General features: G+C 39.2%; 1 protein-coding gene and 1 pseudogene across 9 annotated transcripts in view; one reads left to right on the top strand and one right to left on the bottom strand.

Annotated features, from left to right (window-relative positions):
* Cpeb1 (cytoplasmic polyadenylation element binding protein 1) overlaps nucleotides 1-16,914 on the bottom strand; it is an 81,701-nt gene that overhangs the window by 31,910 nt on the left and 32,877 nt on the right. The window lies entirely within an intron of this gene.
* Nucleotides 5,587-14,397, top strand: LOC126508738 (U11/U12 small nuclear ribonucleoprotein 48 kDa protein-like; annotated as a pseudogene).

Raw genomic sequence — 16,914 nt, 5'->3', positions numbered from 1 at the left:
ATTTTTAAAAAAATAAATAAATAATTTAAAAAAGATAAAAAAAGAAAAAAGAAAATAAAATAAAAAGTTCAACATCATTAGTCACCAGGGAAACACCAATTAAAAATACTTTGAAATTCTGTCTAACTCCAGCCAGAATGACTATCACCAAGAAATCAAGTAAGTGCTGACAAAGATGTGGGAAAAGGGAACACTTATGTGTTTAGGTGGAAGCTCTACTGCTGTCCATATATACCCACAAAGGTTAGGATGTAGGAATTTCCCATTCCAAATTCTACCCTTGAAAAAGCTCGCCAGTGTTTGATGGACCAAGACACCCCCCCCCCCCCCGCCGCTGAAAGGTTGCTGTAACCACCCCCAAAAATTACTTTGCTCAACAAACAGCAGGAAGCAGTTTGGAGAGAACTATGCCCATATTCCCAAATATTGTTTATAAATGTTTATATTTAAAGAGGGATATGCTATAGAGATTTTCACTGGTATGGATCTTGCTCTTTGATACAAATTTAGGGTCAATTTTGTTACATGTATTTCTGATCTTGATTAAGGTATTGTGTTTGTCCAGCTCATTTATAAATGTAATATATAATTAAGACGTATGGGTTAATAGATACTTATTTACAATAGTCAGGCTTGTAGTCATGTTAGGTTTTCTAGATATATATAGAGATTTCAGGTAGATAATCTTCAAACCTTTCAAAGACTACAGAATATGGCATTTAAAATGTTTAAGAACTTAGGGCTTTTCATGACAGTGAGACACATCTGCTCCTGGTAGCACCAACTACTTCAATAAGATAATGGGCATTGAAGAGGCTCCTTATGCCTGGACTGCTTGATGAACTGGACATGCAGGACCCACAGAAAAATGACTGCTGAAGTTGACTAAAGAAAGTGAGACATCCTTCAGGGTTCCTGCTTCATGAAAGAAACTGCCAGACCTTCTACAGGACACAGAACAAAAGTGAATGACAAACTGCCAATATGGGCTGAAATGTCTTTGAAATTTTCTGCTTTACAAAAAAGTCTGCTGGATACTATGGGCCTGTAGACTGAAGATAGATGCCCCAGTGGTTCAGAAGAACTTTGGGTGACTGTCTAGGCAGCAAGAAGTAAGTCTCTGTCAATTCTAGAGTTTTGGAAGTTGTTTACAGTGCACTTCCTGTTTACTTAGGTAACATTATATCCTTCTGGAGTCTTTGATAGAGTTGAAGAATAGTTATAGTTTTCCTCAATTATGATAAAAAAGTAGATGTAAATGTTGTAACTATAATTCTTACTTGATACCTGTTTTGTTATGTGTAATTTTACTATGTTAAAGTTAAAGCCTTCCTTTTTGTTTAAAAAGAAAAGGGGAAATGGTGTGGGAGAGGTCCTTCTGTGTGTTGCTTTTATTGGTTTATGAATAAAGAAACTGGCTTGGCCTACAGCAAGGTAGAACTTAGGCGGGGAAAACTAGGTTGAATGCTGAGAGAAAGGAGGTGGAGTCAAAGAGAAGCCACATAGCCATCCCCACCTCCAGACAGATGCCAGACAGAACTTTACCCGGTAAGCCCCAGCCATGTGGCAATACACAGATTAATAGAGATGGATTAGTTTAGGATGTGAGTTAGCCAGAAATACACTTAAGCTATTGACCAAAAAGTATTGCAAATAATATGGTTTCTGTGTGAGCAGTCTGGAAATAAACAAGCGACCTCCTTACAACACATCATGACCAAGGCAACTCTTATATAAAAAAAAAAAAAAAGCATTTATTTGAGGGCTTGCTTACAGGTTTAGTTAGTCCATTATTATCATGGCAGAAAGCACGGCAGCAGGCAGGAGTATGCTGTAGGATACTAAGGATAGCATCTAATAATCCTGATCCACAGGAAAAAAAAGAGACACTGGGCCTGGCTTGGGCTTTTGAAGCAAACAAGGCCACACCTCTTTATCTTTTTTTTTTAATTTTAATTTATACTGATTTATGAGTGTTCTGTATGTATACTTATATGCCAAAAGAAGGCACCAGATCAGATGGTTGTGAGCCACCATGTAGTTGCTGGGAATTAACTCAGGACCTCTGGAAGAGCAGACAGTGCTCTTAACCACTGTGTCATCTCTCCAGCTCCTCCTAATCTTTCTAATCCTTTCAAACTGTTTGACTCTCTGGTGACAAAATATTCAAATTTGTGGGCCTATGAAGGTCATTCTTATTAAAATCATCACATTTCTTTAAGATTTTATTTTATGTGTATGGGTATTTTGTATGCCCATTTGGATACTTGGTACCACAAGAGGCCAGAAGAGAGCATGAGAGCCTCTGGAACTGGAGTTATGGTTTGTTTTTCCATATGTGGGTGCTGGGACTCAAACGCAAATCATTTGGAAGAGTAGACAGTGTGCTATGAGCCATCTCTCCACTCTTGGGAACACACTGCTTTGGTTTTGTAAACTAAATTTAAAATGTAATATAAAAATAAGGAGTTGGAACACATGGGTAGACTATGCATCTACTAGAAGACATGAGTTATTAAATGAAAATTTTAGTGCTAGTTTCAATACTTTCTTACCAGTTATTGGTTAAATAGGCTCCCAAAACAACACAGGTTTTTGTTTGTTTGTTTAACCACTGCTCTTGGTTAGCCACCTTATCTAGCTAATAATACTCTTTCTTGCTGGAGATACAACACACTTTGGTTGTAGCAGTACAGAAGACAAGCTGGAACTGACCTAAAAACTTCTCACTGGCTAGTCCTCAAAGTACTTAATGTTCCTCTCCAAGCCACTAGGGGAGAAAATTCATCCATGGTCTTACCCAGTGGTGAACCCTGAATGTTGTAATACTAACCTGCCAAGCAAGACATACCCATTGGTAAAATAGGAGCACAGAGGTTACATAGATATTGGAAGGGGTAACCAAAACTAAGAATGTATGATAAACTCTTACAGAAACCTAGTATTTTGTAAGATAATACACTTGTCTTAGCCACTGTTTTACTGTTGTGAAGAGACACCATGGCTGTGGCAGCTCTCATAAAGCATTTAATTGGGAACTTGCTTATGGTTACAGAGATTTAGTACATTATCATCATGGGGGAGAGCATAGTGGCATGCAGTCAGACATGGTAGCTGAGAGCTCTATATCTGCATCTGAAGGCAGCAGAAGAGACATTGGGCTTGGCTTGAGCTTTTGAAACTCCAAAGCTGACCCCTAATGACACACTTCCTCCATCAAAGTTACACCTCCTAATCCCTCTCAAGTAGCACCACTTCCTAATGATCATAAATTTAAAGCCTATGGGGGCCATTACTATTCAAACCACCACATGGGGTAACCAATCACTTTCTGATTGGATCTAATGTCTGTGCCATAGGCGGGAATTCATGCCTGGTACTCTAAACTTGTTCTGAAGCTCATGGTTCGAGAAGTCATGGGCTCTAGGAGGAAATCCACTAACGTTGCTCAATGGACATGCTGTCAAACTGCTTTCTAAATGTTATGTTTATAGAGCTACTCTCAACCTTAACCAGAGAATCTTCCGTAGTGTGCAGCAGTTAATGCAGGGGTGCAAATGCTAGGCCCTCAATGGAATATCTACATCAATATCTCCTTCTCAAGGCTCAGGAACACCAAAGAAAGAATATAAGTCAGAAAATGGAGAGGAGTACTGTGAAATGTTTTGCTGGACATGACAACTGACTAATGAACTCACTATAATTAAGGCTAATCATACAAGATCAAGCCAACAAGACCAGTTACTATTTCAACAGGCAGCACTAATTAGACTCTGGTTTACAGGAAGGGAAAAAAAGATAAAACAAGAAAGTATGAAGGGGATGTGTTGGGGCATGTCTTGGAGGTGTAGGAAGGAGTTTGTCTTGAATATGTACATACATATATGAAGAAAAGAACTTCAAAACACAAAATAAGCCAGGCATGATGATGCAATCCTTTAATCCCACACTCAGGAGGCAGAGGTGAGTGGATGTGTTTGAGACTGGCCTGGTCTACGTAGTGAGTTCCAGAACAGACAGGGCTACCCTTTCTCAAAAACAAAAACCCTAAATAAAATACAATCAACCGTTAAGAACAATTCACATTAAAATACCTATTTTCTTGTCTCTATCCCTCTCTACCCTAACTGAAAGGCATCTACTGTCCAGAAGCAGCCATTCTCTTTCCATGTCTAAAATTAGAGAATCTATGTATAGATAGGTAACTTTGCACCTCAGGCAAGGATATGTATTCAGCAGCTATGTATGCTCTTGCTACTCAGTACAGTGGGTCAGTAATTTCAGCAAATCTATACTAGCAGAAATACTAGGAACCTGTTTAAATACTAAATTTCAGGACCCACCTGAAATCTATGGAATGAAAATCTGGGCAATACTGATCAATAGCACTACTTATTCCCCACCCAAAAAGACCTCAGCCATGAGCAACAGGTCCTGCAAAACCACCAAAGGTCCTAAGGGTTATATGAACCCAGAGTATGGAGAACTACACGTGGCAAACTTTTAACCCCATCCCTAGAAGTCTCACTTTTATTCAAACACTCATTAACTCATGGTTTCTTCCATATAAGTTTTACTGCCTGTGGTAGTTTGGATGTAAATTGGCCCCCATAAGTTCACAGCGAGTGGCCCTATTAGAGGAATGGCTTTGTTGGAGTAGATGTGGACTTGTTAGAAGAAGCGTGTCACTGTGGGGGTGGGTTTGGAGGTCTCCTTTGCTCAAGTTACACTCAGTGTGACGTTCAGTTCACTTCCTGTCTCCTGCAGATTAAGATATAGGACTCTCAACTCCTCCAGCACCATGTCTGCCTACATGCTGCCATATCCTGCCATGATGATAATGGACTAAATAAACCTCTGAACTGTAAGACACTCCAATTAAATATTTCCCATAAGAGTTGCTTGGTCATGATATCTCTTCACAGCAATAGGAACCCTAACTATGATACTACCACTATAGAATTTTTTTACTAGATTAAAAAAATGAAGGCTAGACCATGTGTGGTGATGCATAAGCTTAATCCCAGCACTAGAGAAGCAGAGGCAGGTGGATCCCTGAGTTGAAGGCCAACCTGGTCTACAGACCAAGTTCTAGGACCGTTAGGATTACACAGAAAAATTCCATTTTGAAAAGAAAAAAATGGAGGTCATACCCAGAAATCAAGCAACTCTGGCAGACTGACAGATCTTGCCTGGTCATTAGGTCTACCACCATGTGACCTTATCAAAACTCTTTCAGAATACTGTTCTGTAAAGTGGTAAGAGCAGCTATCCTTTCAGATGTTTTGTGCAAACCAAAGAAATTATCTAGTACAGTGTCTAGCACAAAGCATTTGACCCCTACAAGGACCATATAGCTGATTACCCACATCAGGGCACTTAAAAGGGAAATGGAGATATTAATACTACTATGACTATGACTTTCAAAAGGATCTGTGTGAGATAAATTGAGAGACATGGTCACTCTACTAACATTTTACTTAGAAAGCTCTTTCCTAGCTGCCCCCTACTCTTGTCTCTGGAAATATACCTATTCTACTACAACTCTTCATCTCATACTAAGAAGAAAGCTAAGAACCTAGGACCATGTTGATGCCCTTGGAGGCCATGCTGCTGCGGGCCTTGGGGTACTGATCTGAGGGGCCTGTGCTGCCACCAGGGTCATGATGGCATCTGGATCCAAGCTACTGCCAAGGGCCATGTCTGGGTCTGATGTGATGTCCATGGCCGGTATTAGCACAGGGAACATTGGAACCAGGCTGTGCTGAGTCAGCCCTGCCCTTCACTGATCCTGCCCCTTGCTGGATATTGTAAAAAGTCAGCTGGCCCTACCTATATCAGAAGAGAGCTCACGCCCCCTATTCCTCACTATGGGTGTCTACCTCATCTGGGAAGCACACTAGAGTTGACCTTGTGGTGAGGGACACAGGTGAGCCATCCCTGAGGGCGTGAGAGCAGGGGAGTTGAACCCCATTTCCCTTGTCTGCCATGTGGTGGCATGGGTGAGGGAAAGACACCATCCTCTGTCACCTGGGATCACAAGAGCAGGTGAGTTAGTCCTGACTCTCATTGACTGTAGTGCATGAGAAAGCAACCTCTGTTTCCTGTCCACGCAGCACACTAGAGCTGACCTGTTCAGGGACGCAGGTGAGCCAGCCCTGAGGACATGAGAGCAGAAGAACTGACTCCATCACCTCCCTCCCTGTATGCCACCTACAACGATCAGGAGAGAGGTCCCTGCACCGTGCCTGGGCAAAACAGTAGAGCTGGCCCTGGAGATAAGAGTGAGTGGGACAGGATCTGAGGGACCAAGGGCAGGAGAACTCGCCCAGTTCTTTGCTGTAGGCTGCATTGGGTGAGCTAGCAGAAGCAGTGCTGCAGAGTTCATCTGGGCAGTGACCATGAACCAGGGCTATGAGTTAGCCCACCCCAACATCCACCTCATCTACAAACTGTTAGAGCATGTCTAGGGGATGAACTTACAAATCCAAAACAGCGGATTTCCATGACACAGGACAACAAAAGGATAACTAAGAGGAGCCCTAGTGAGAGCCCAATAATGGTGGTGTAGCAGACACCAGAGGCCTGGAGCCAGACCAATGACTCATAACAGTGAACATTTACAAGTAAAGATGTATGGATTAAAGGGTAAACTGTGTGACTCATGAGGCCACACTAAAGCTTCCATGACAAGATTCTTCTCTATTGTCTTTATTGTGTTTTTGTTTTGTTAGGCTTTTGGTTTTTCTTTTGAATTTGATTTTGTTTTTTTAGGGGGTGGGTTACAAGGACAGAGGGCACATTTGAGAAACAGGGAGATAAAAGTGGGATCAAAATGAATGATGTGAAATCCACGAAGAATCAATAAAAGTTAAAGAGGAAAAATGAGAAGTAAACACATAGCAGAAGCTACCACATAAAGTATCAAAAGAACTGATGAGCAAAGATTAATTTTAATGAACAAAAGATCAATTAAGCCTCTCAAATTTATATCTGAAGCCACACAGGCACCTGGACCTTTTTTATTAGAGGATAGACTTCATAATCTGTTAAGAGCCACTTAAGTATTGAAAAGACATTGAACAGTGGTGCCCAGCCCAGCAAACCCAAGTTATTCCTACTCTAGCAATGTTCTGAACTATCTCAAATGCTTTCTCGTAGAAGTTTCTTCATATACAAAACTTCTCCCAGTAGATGGGTTTTATTATCTATACAAAGCTTCCAATAAAGCTTAAGTCAATTCAAATTTTTTCTTTTATTTATTTATTAAAGATTTGTCTCTTCCCCACCGCCACCTCCCCTTTTTCTCCCCCTCCCCCAATCAAGTCCCCCTCCTTTGTCAGCCCAAAGAGCAATCAGGGTTCCCTGCCCTGTGGGAAGTCCTAGGACCACCCACCTCCATTCAGGTCTAGTAAGGTGAGCATCCAAACTGCCTAGGCTCCCACAAAACCAATAGGTGCAGTAGGATCAAAAACCCATTGCCATTGTTCTTAAGTCAATTCAAATTTAAAATATTGTTTCCCTTTAAAAATCTTTTCCAGGGGCTGGTAAGGTGATTAAGAGCATTGACTATTCATGGAGAGGTCCTGGATTCAGTTCCCAGTTCCCACAAAGAAGCTCACAACCATTTGTAATTCCAGTTCCAGGGGATCAGATGCCTCTTCTGACTTCTCAGCCACTTCATTCATAGTTTTACTTGCGCGCTCGCGCTCGCTCGCTCGCTCGCGCTCTCTCTCTCTCTCTCTCTCTCTCTCTCTCTCTCTCTCTCTCTCTCTCTCTCTTAGTTTGTTTTTTTGAGACAGGGTTTCTCTATAGCTTTAGAGTATGTCCTGGAACTAGCTCTTGTAGACCAGGCTGGCTTTGAACTCACACAGACACACAGATCCACCTCTCTCTGCCTCCCAAGTGCTGGGATGAAAGGAGTGTGCCACCACTGCCCGGCTTACACACTTTTTAAAAAGACTGATAACTTTCTGTAGTTTTCCTCCCAATTTCCCGAACAACTGAGTACATTCAGGAAATAAACTAATTCAAAGTTGGCTATAGTCTGGCTATGGTTTCAATGTGTCCCCAGAAATTCATGTATTAGAAATCTAATTCCAGCCAGACTTGGTATTACACACCTTTAATCCAGAACTGGGGAGGCAGAGGCAGGCAGATCTCTGAGTTTAAGGCCAGCCTGGTTTCTACAGAGTGAAGTTCCAGGACAACCAGGACTGAACAAAGAAAACATGTCTCAAAAAAACCAAATAAACAAATGAAATGCAACCCCTAAATTCCTATCTTGAGCTAGAGGATGCCAACAGGCTCCCTAGGTGAATATGTAAGAGGAAAAGACTCTGTAGCTAGTGCATCCTTGGCACCCTGTTATACTACGGACATCAGGTATTGACACCAACCTCAGATTTCTCATCTCGAGAACTGTAAGCCAAGTAAACATTTTATAGATTACATGTACTTTTTGATGAGGACGCATGTGTTCAGAGGACAAGATTTGGGGGTTGATTCTCTTGCTTCACCATGTGTGTCCTAGGGATCAATCTCAGGAGCGCATTTGGAGGTGAGTATTTTTACCTGCTAAGCTGTCTCAACAGCCTAACCTCCATTCATTTAACAAGGGTTTTCACCTTTATTTTTTATGTGTATGGATATTTTGCCTATACGCATGCCTGTGCATCACATGCTTGCCTATGTCTGCAGATGCCAGATGAGTATGTCCGATCCCCTAGTACTGGAGTTATAGGATTATGAGCTGCTATGTGGGTGCTAGAATTAAACTTGCATTCTCTGGAAGAGTAGCCAGTTTTAAACAGCTGAGCTATCTCTCCAACTCCAATTTCTGTTCTTTATAATAAAAATTAATCAGCCTCAGATGCTCAAATAACAGCAACAAAAAAATGTAGAGACGTTCCTAAAGTAGAACATCCCTTCGCAGATGTAAGCACAGACACACTGGGTCCCAAGGCTCCTGGCACCACAGTTACAGCTCTGCTCTTTTCCAGCCTCAGCATGAGAACCTGCCTCTCATAGTTCCTCTACTAAAAGAAACTCAGCATCAAATTGCTTAGAGTCCACCACAAGTAACATTCTTAGGTCTCTGTCAAGCAGAAGAAAAGAACAGTGCTTTAATGCCTTAGAGGTTCTCCTTTTTGACATTATTAAGGCTGAATGCTATAAAGATTCTCTGCTTTCACAGTTAAGAGAAACAGAGAGAAGGCTATAGATACTAAAACAAATGGAAGAGGAGCCAGGTTGAAAACAATGTACCCAGAGTGCTGGTATTAAAGGCATGCGCCACTACCGCCCAGTGGCTGAGATTACCTTCTCTCTCACACGGTTAACCAATCGTCAAAGACTAAAGTGAGTTAACTGCAACTGCCTAGAAATTCATGGCATATACATCACAATTATAGTAATAATAACAGTAACAAAAATCTGTGCTCTTTGTCTTTTCAGTACTTAAACTCTGATGTACTCATAGATTATTGCATCTCTCAACCTTCATCTGCGAAGCCTTTTTGTGCAGTATATGGCGATCAACATAGATCTGCAAACGACTGATGCCTAGAGGAAAAAGACTGAAGACTTCTCAACCCTAAACAAGACATCTATAACACATCTCTTCATCCCAAGGCTCAAGGATCCTTGTGGAAGAGGGTATTTAAGAGCCAGTGGTAGCTGATAACTGTAAATGCTTTATGAACACAGAAGGGCAATTGGCTCTAAGAATTGACAAAAGTTAAGATAGCATGAACAAGACTCCACAGGCTCAGGACAGACAAAATACCAGTGTCCCACCTCTAGCAGAGGAGCTACTAGCAACTGATAGCTGCCTAGGAGATGGCTAGTTAGTTTTAAGAGTGAACTCTCTGGCAGGGTAAACTCCCTTTAGCAAAGTCCACACATAGAAGAGCTTATGGGTGGTAAAATAGTACTTGTTGGCTACTTTAAAGGTGGGCAGCTGGGTGGACTGAAGAAAGAGATTGGATCTGAGAGATGTCAAGAGGTGATCAAAATACACTGCACAAAAAATTCTCAAAAAATAAAAATTATTTTAAAAATTTCTATAAGCTAATACAGTTCTATTTTTAAGAATTTATTTGGCTCTTTTGAGTTGGGTCTAGTTGTGTCAACCTAGGCTGGTCCCAGGGCTCACAAAGAGCCTCCCAATTTAATTCAACTTCTGGGGCTATATGTTTATGTCACAAGGCTGGACCTAAGGTCTGCATCTATAACTAACACTGAAGGGTTATCAGTGATTTTGGTCTGCTAACCACAATTTGAGTAGGTTTTCTAGTAACACCACTCTAAATTTGATTCGCAGGGCAGGTGAGATGGCTCAGTGGGATAAATTGGATTTGCTTTTAATGTCAATCCAAGATTCTTGCTCCTCAGTAATTCACCCTATCCTTACTTTACTATCTCTTTTTGTTTCATGGTAGTCAAGGTCCTAAACAATATTCTCAATGACTCACTAAGATCAAAATCAATCATCAGGTTCTGGTGATTTTTTTATTTTTATTTATTTATTTGGTTTTTCGAGACAAGGTTTCTCTGTAGCTTTGGAGCCTGTCCTGGAACTAGCTCTTGTAGACCAGGTTGGCCTCGAACTTACAGAGATCCACCAGCCTCTGCCTCCTGAGTGCTGGGATTAAGAGCTCAGCAGCTCAGATTACTTTTTAACCTTCTCTCTCACACTGTTAAGCAATCATAAAAGGCTAAAGTGAGTTAACTGCAACTCCCTAGAAATTCATACTCTAGAGAAGAATTTGTTGTTAATCTGAGTGCTAACAGGTAGAAGAGTTCAAAATACAGACAATACATGATAGCTAGAACAGTTAAAGTACTGCCTTCTACATTAAGCTATACACTAATCTATGCCATTAGGGATCAGGTACAACAAGCATATTAAGCTCCTTTTGCATTTTCCATAATTAAAAATACTATCATTGAATTACTTTAATCAACTACTCTTAATAATCTTCAATAAATTTTGTAAATTATTCCAAACTAGTTTCTATTAACAGTCTTTAAAATAAACACTAATATGTTTAGATTTTACATTTTTGTCCCATTTTAGTAAATCTCAAACAAAAGTGAACTATATATTATACTGTCTAGGGTAAAAAAAATACATGTGTTTACACCACAGCACATGTATGAAGTATGAGGACAACGTCAAGTTTTGGCTCTCACCTTCTACTTTGGGAAAGGTCCCTCTGCTCACTGAAGCATATGATAGACTAGCTGACCTGCACGCTCTACCGATACAAAGACCTTTGCCTCCCATCTTCCAATAGCAGCATCTGAGATTGGTTTTTATGTGAGTTCTGTGGATTTGAATGAACTAAGGTTTTCAGACTTGCATAGCAAATCATTTCCTCCACCAAGCCATCTCTCTAGCCCATGATCTTTTCATTCTTGATCCACAATTCACCAGTCTGTGCCCTAATGTCAGTGAATTCCACCTTTCTTGATATAAACCAAAATTTTCTATAGTTGCCACATACCTCAGATGCCCAATATATGGATCCGTAAAATTTAATTCTATTATGTCATGGCTCACCCTTGGTGTCATCATTCATGTAGACATATTTATAAAATTTTAAGACTTCCTTATAAAACCTAGGGTCAAAGTCTGGTCCACATTCCTTAAAAGGTTTGACTTGTGCAAACAAAGGCTGCCTTCACTGCCTAAGTGGGTCTTCTCCACAGTGTCTCCAAGTGTGTATGTGATGTGAAGAAGCACTTTGGGTTCCTAACTAGCTTTGTCCTAATTATCATTGTCCTTCTTGTGGGCAGCAAGTTCATAGACTTTTGGGTTTTCATCTTATTGTGTTTTTCTTTGCCTGTTCTATGCCAATACCAGGCTGTTTTCAGGACTGTAGCTCTGGAGTAGAGTTTTAAGTCAAGTATTGTGATGCCTCCAAAAGTTCTTTTATTGTACAGGATTGTTTTGACCATCCTGGGTCTTTTGCTTTTCCATATGAAGTTGAGTACCGTTCTTTTGAGGTCTGTAAAGAATTTTGCTGGGATTTTGATGGGCATTGCCTTGAATCTGTAGATTGCTTTTGGTAAGATTGCCATTTTTACTAATGTTGGCTCTACCTACCCAAGAGTATGGGAGATCTTTAAATTTTCTTGTGTCTTCAATTTCTTTCTTCAAAGATTTAATGTTCTTGTCTTACAAGTCTTCCACTTGTTTGGCTAGAGTTACTCTGAGATACTTTATGCTATTTGTGGCTATTGTGAAGGGTGATGTTTGATTTCTTTCTCAGCCCATTTATCATCTGTGTAAAGGAGAGCTACTGATTTTTTTGAGTTAATCTTGTATCCTGCTACATTACTGAAAATGTTTATGAGTTGTAGAAGTTCCTTGGTAGAATTTTTGGGGTAGCTTATATAAACTATCATATCATCCAAATTGTGAGAGTTTGACTTCTTTTTCAATTTGTATCCCCTTGATCTCTTTTTTGTCGTTGTATTGCCCTAGCTAGGACCTCAAGAACTATACTGAATACATATAGAGCGAGTGGACAACCTTGTCTTGTTCCTGTGTGGGATCGCTGTGAGTTTATCTCCATTTAGCTTGATGTTGTTCTTTGCCAGTTCTAATCTTACAAAAGCGAAAACCATCTTGTGTCCCCATGATTTTGAATCTTTCTCACATCTGGAACCTTACTGGGTATGTCATATATCCTATGCATACCTCATCTGATTATTTATAACAATTTCAGGTCCCACTTCTGAGTTCAAGGTACCAATAGGGTTTCACTAATCATTAAACATTCACTTGAACCATATTTAGTTTAAAATCTCTATACCAACATGCCTTAGGACTAGTTGCAGAGGGAGGGAGGGAGTCCAATTAGTGCCAAAATATGCTACTGTAGAGGAGATATCTACAGTACATCAACAACAGCAATGTTTAGTACCACAGAAGAACTTTGAAGCACATGTGGATGCCAGGCACTAAGATAAAGTATGTAGGAAAATCAGTGAGGAGAGGTTTTTATTCATACTTTAGGGTAGTGAAGTGAGTCTGGAGTTGATTATTATTCAAGTCATCATTCTCTGAAGCATCTAAGTCATATCTGCAGAATTAAAAAAAACCTCTCTAGGTAGAACATCCAAGATTTATATAAAATAAAGTACTTTTCTATTGCTTCTAGTGGTTGACACCCTAATCCTTTAGGGATACAGTGGATAGTAACTGCTGTCAATATGATTCAGACCACATGGATAGTACCTCTGAGACTGCCTGAAGCAGACTTATGAGGGAGCAAAATGTAGTGTTGCTTTATAGTCTATTGCTCCTTTAGGACATGGACTTTAAACCAGGAGATACTGAGATTATGAATATTTAATCAAACAGTGTCACTTCACTTATTGTCAAAGCCAGCATGTTTACACAGCATAAACATAAACCACTTAAAATTGGATAATGAAATAAATTCAGAAACAAAGTTAAAATATTTGCAGAGCAAGTTCATGGAGTGTGCTGACAGATGCTAGAGGATTTGATTGTGTGCTTGAAGTGAAGCCTGAATCAGCTGGACCCCAAAGATGAAGTGGAGGCAAGGATGAAATAGCAACATATCCTTATGACTACAATCATCACATACATAAATCATTGCTAGCAAAGCACATGGAATCTTGCAGATTGAGAAAACTGGGCTATATCAAAGAAGATGAATATATAATCCTGTTTCATTTTCCTTTTTCTATGAGAAGAATAAAGTTACTTTAGATAAAGATTCAGTTCCAGATAATTAAAAAAATTACAACTGAAATTGGAAAAGTCAGTGATTATTATAGTTAAATAATCAGACTACATCAGAATAAAAATATACTCTTCAGTGCCCGTTGAAGTTCCTCTGAACCACAAATGGTCTGTTTGTGGCTTGCTTCTTGCCCTTCATAATTTTGTCATTGAAGAGACAAAAAAAAAAAAATACCACTCTGGTTCTCTAGTTGTTGAAAGTGACAGTGATCTATCTGTCTGTAGACTTTGCTGCTAAAGTCAATCAAGATAAAAGCCAAAAACTTGAATAATCTTACCTGAAATCCCTGCAGAAGTAAAAGATAAAAGAAGACACTGGTCCTAGAGAGCTAAGAATGGAACCAAAAAGATTACATGCTGAGGTAATCTGGAATGTGGTAAAGTACACACGGGAAGAAGTCAGTAATTGTTTGCAAAAAGAACGGTAAAAAGCAGATGATGATGCTAAAAAAAAATAAAGAAAGGCCATCAGTAGTAGATTTATGACCGTCTGGTAGGATTCATTTAGCTAGTTAGATGTTGACAGTTAATGACATAGTAGAGTTCTCAGTAGAAGCCCACACAAATGAAAAGGAAATAAAGATAAAAATTCTGAGTCAAGAAGAAGACAGTGATGAGAAAGACAAAACATAGTCATAAAATAAAGCAAAAAATATTAATAAAATATTTGTGAATGCATTAATTATGCTTATAGTATAACCAGTATGCGAATGGTTTAATTATCCTTACATAAGAGAATGGCTATTATGATCATATAATGCTCATTATTATAACAAATATGTTTAAAATTTTTTTCTAGTAAAATATGTAAGTTAAAAAGCATTTTTGGAACCTATGATGAGAAGATGTTAAAAAGATAACAAGACTCTTTGGCTCTTACAGTAGTTGAGAAGTAATCCTATCATTGAAGTCAATGGTAAAAGGATCCCAGAAAACAGTATCCTTGGTGTCTCTGCACTGAAAACGGTGAACATGGATTTTATCATAACAAGAAATATATTGTTAAGAAGACGCACATAGACAGAATAATGTCACAAATGATACACATCATGAGAATGACTGAAGTGGGAAATTGGCAGTTCTTACTTATTTTGCAATTAGTAACAAGAAAAGACCACTTCCTAAGGGTGTCTGGCACAAATGGAAACTAGAGCATGTAGTTAAGATGAAGACTGTTAGCCAGGCAGTGGTGGCGCACGCCTTTAATCCCAGTACTCGGGAGGGGGGCAGAGGCAGATCTCTGTGAGTTCCAGACCAGCCTGGTCTACAAGAGCTAGTTCCAGGACAGGAACCAAAAAGATACCCAGAAACCCTGTCTCGAAAGAAAAAAAAAAAAAGATGAAGACTGTTGTTTTATTAGACAAAGAGGAAAGTTGAAAGATTCTGAAGCTGAGCTCCAACGGTGCAATGATCAAATAAAAGCTAAGTACAGCAAAAAAGTATTAGATGAAAAAAAAGTTTCAGGAAGAGAAAGCAACCCTGAGGCCTGACAACATTATTCAGAACAAGAAAAAGATTAAGAATGCCTTTTAAAGTCCATGGGTTGGCGCTGTGTGGCAGTTGCAGGGTTTGTTGACTCTGACTAATCTGTACTGTCTTTATTCTAAGCAGTGAATTTAAAAGCATGACAACTCATTTTGCTGTTCTTGATAGCGATGAAGGTGCTTGGAAATACCCAGGGTGTTGAGTACTTAGAAAGTTAACAGCTCTAAGTAGGTACTTTTCTATATTCTCTTGCTTGTTTGCTGGCTTTTGGCTTTTTGTTTAAAATCAAACAAAATTTAATTCAAGAGAATATTTTACTATTATATAACAATGTTCTGGTGGTTTGGTCGTTTACAAAATAGTCTAAAATAAAAGGACTCTTATTTTATTTTATTAAACTAAATGAAAGTTTTCATTTAGGAAAATTTTCACAAATATGAAGCAAACTATAGTTCTTCTCTATGATTGTAATACAAAAGTTCCTTCAATGAAACATATAAAATAATGTAATTTACAAAAGCTGATCTTGGCTTTTTTTACATTTCCATTGTTTAAAAATACAAATGGAAAAAAGTTCAAGTTTTCATGGTACCTAGAACTTTTATGTAACAATATTTTGTTTGCTTGCTTTAGATCCTTTATATATTATTCTCATTTATTTCCTCCTTTAACCACTTAGATATTTTCCATATAGTGATCCTGGTAAAATATAATATAGAGCCAAAAAAAGAAAGCTCTTTAATTCCTCTTCTTACACATTGCTTAGTAGTCAGGAAATCACATTAGTAAATTTTTTTTTTTTTGAAAAACTGGGATGTTAACAGCCCGTCTTGCTTTTACTTATGTTGTTTATTTTACTAAAAATGAGGATTGTAAACTACTGAAGAGAAAAAAAATCATTATTCTCTATTTTGCAGTACTCATATCTATTGTGGTCTATGTTTTTCTTGCTTGTAACCTATGAGAAAAATCACATAATAATGTTTATATACCACCTTTACATACTGATGATTCTATATTGTCAAAGGTTATTTCCCACCTAATTAGTAGTCAGAATAGTCATAAATGCCTGTCTGCCTGTCTATAACGCAGTGGCAAAAAGACTTCTTACAACTGGGCGTGGAAAGTCAGGGAGGTGGTGGCACACGCCTTTAATCCCAGCACTCTGGAGGCAGAGGCAGGCAGATCTTTTAATCATTTCTCCTCCTATAAGCAATGCCCCAACCACATTCCTGTAAGTAAGCAATCCTAATAAAACTCATTGTTCACCAAGTTGGACTTGGTGTTCCTGATACTGTGGGCTGTCATGGGCTCTCTACTTAGGGTGAGTAGATGTGTCTTCAATCTCCCCAGGAGAAGTTTTGTCACACAAGTTTTCAGCTTCATATGAAAGCTCACATACAGACCCTCAGGAGAACTAAAGCAAGAGTGGATAGTAACTGCTGGAGGTACAGCACCCCAGATTTTAGTTGTACTACAGAGCCGTATAATAACATAGAATGATATTGGCATAAAAACAGGTGTGTTGGCAGGTGGTGATGACACTCTGGAATTTCAAGCAGGTGGATCTCTGAGTTCAAGGCCATCCTGGTCTACGGAGTGAGTTCCAGGACAGCCAGGTCTGTTATACAGAGAAACCTGGTCTC

The sequence above is a fragment of the Alexandromys fortis genome, unplaced genomic scaffold (assembly GCF_014885135.2).
Source record: "Alexandromys fortis isolate MF-2015 unplaced genomic scaffold, M_Fortis_MF-2015_v1.1 scaffold_86, whole genome shotgun sequence".
Classification (NCBI taxonomy): domain Eukaryota; kingdom Metazoa; phylum Chordata; class Mammalia; order Rodentia; family Cricetidae; genus Alexandromys; species Alexandromys fortis.
The sequence above is the reverse complement of the archived record's forward strand: the minus strand, read 5'-3'. Positions and strand labels throughout refer to the sequence as shown.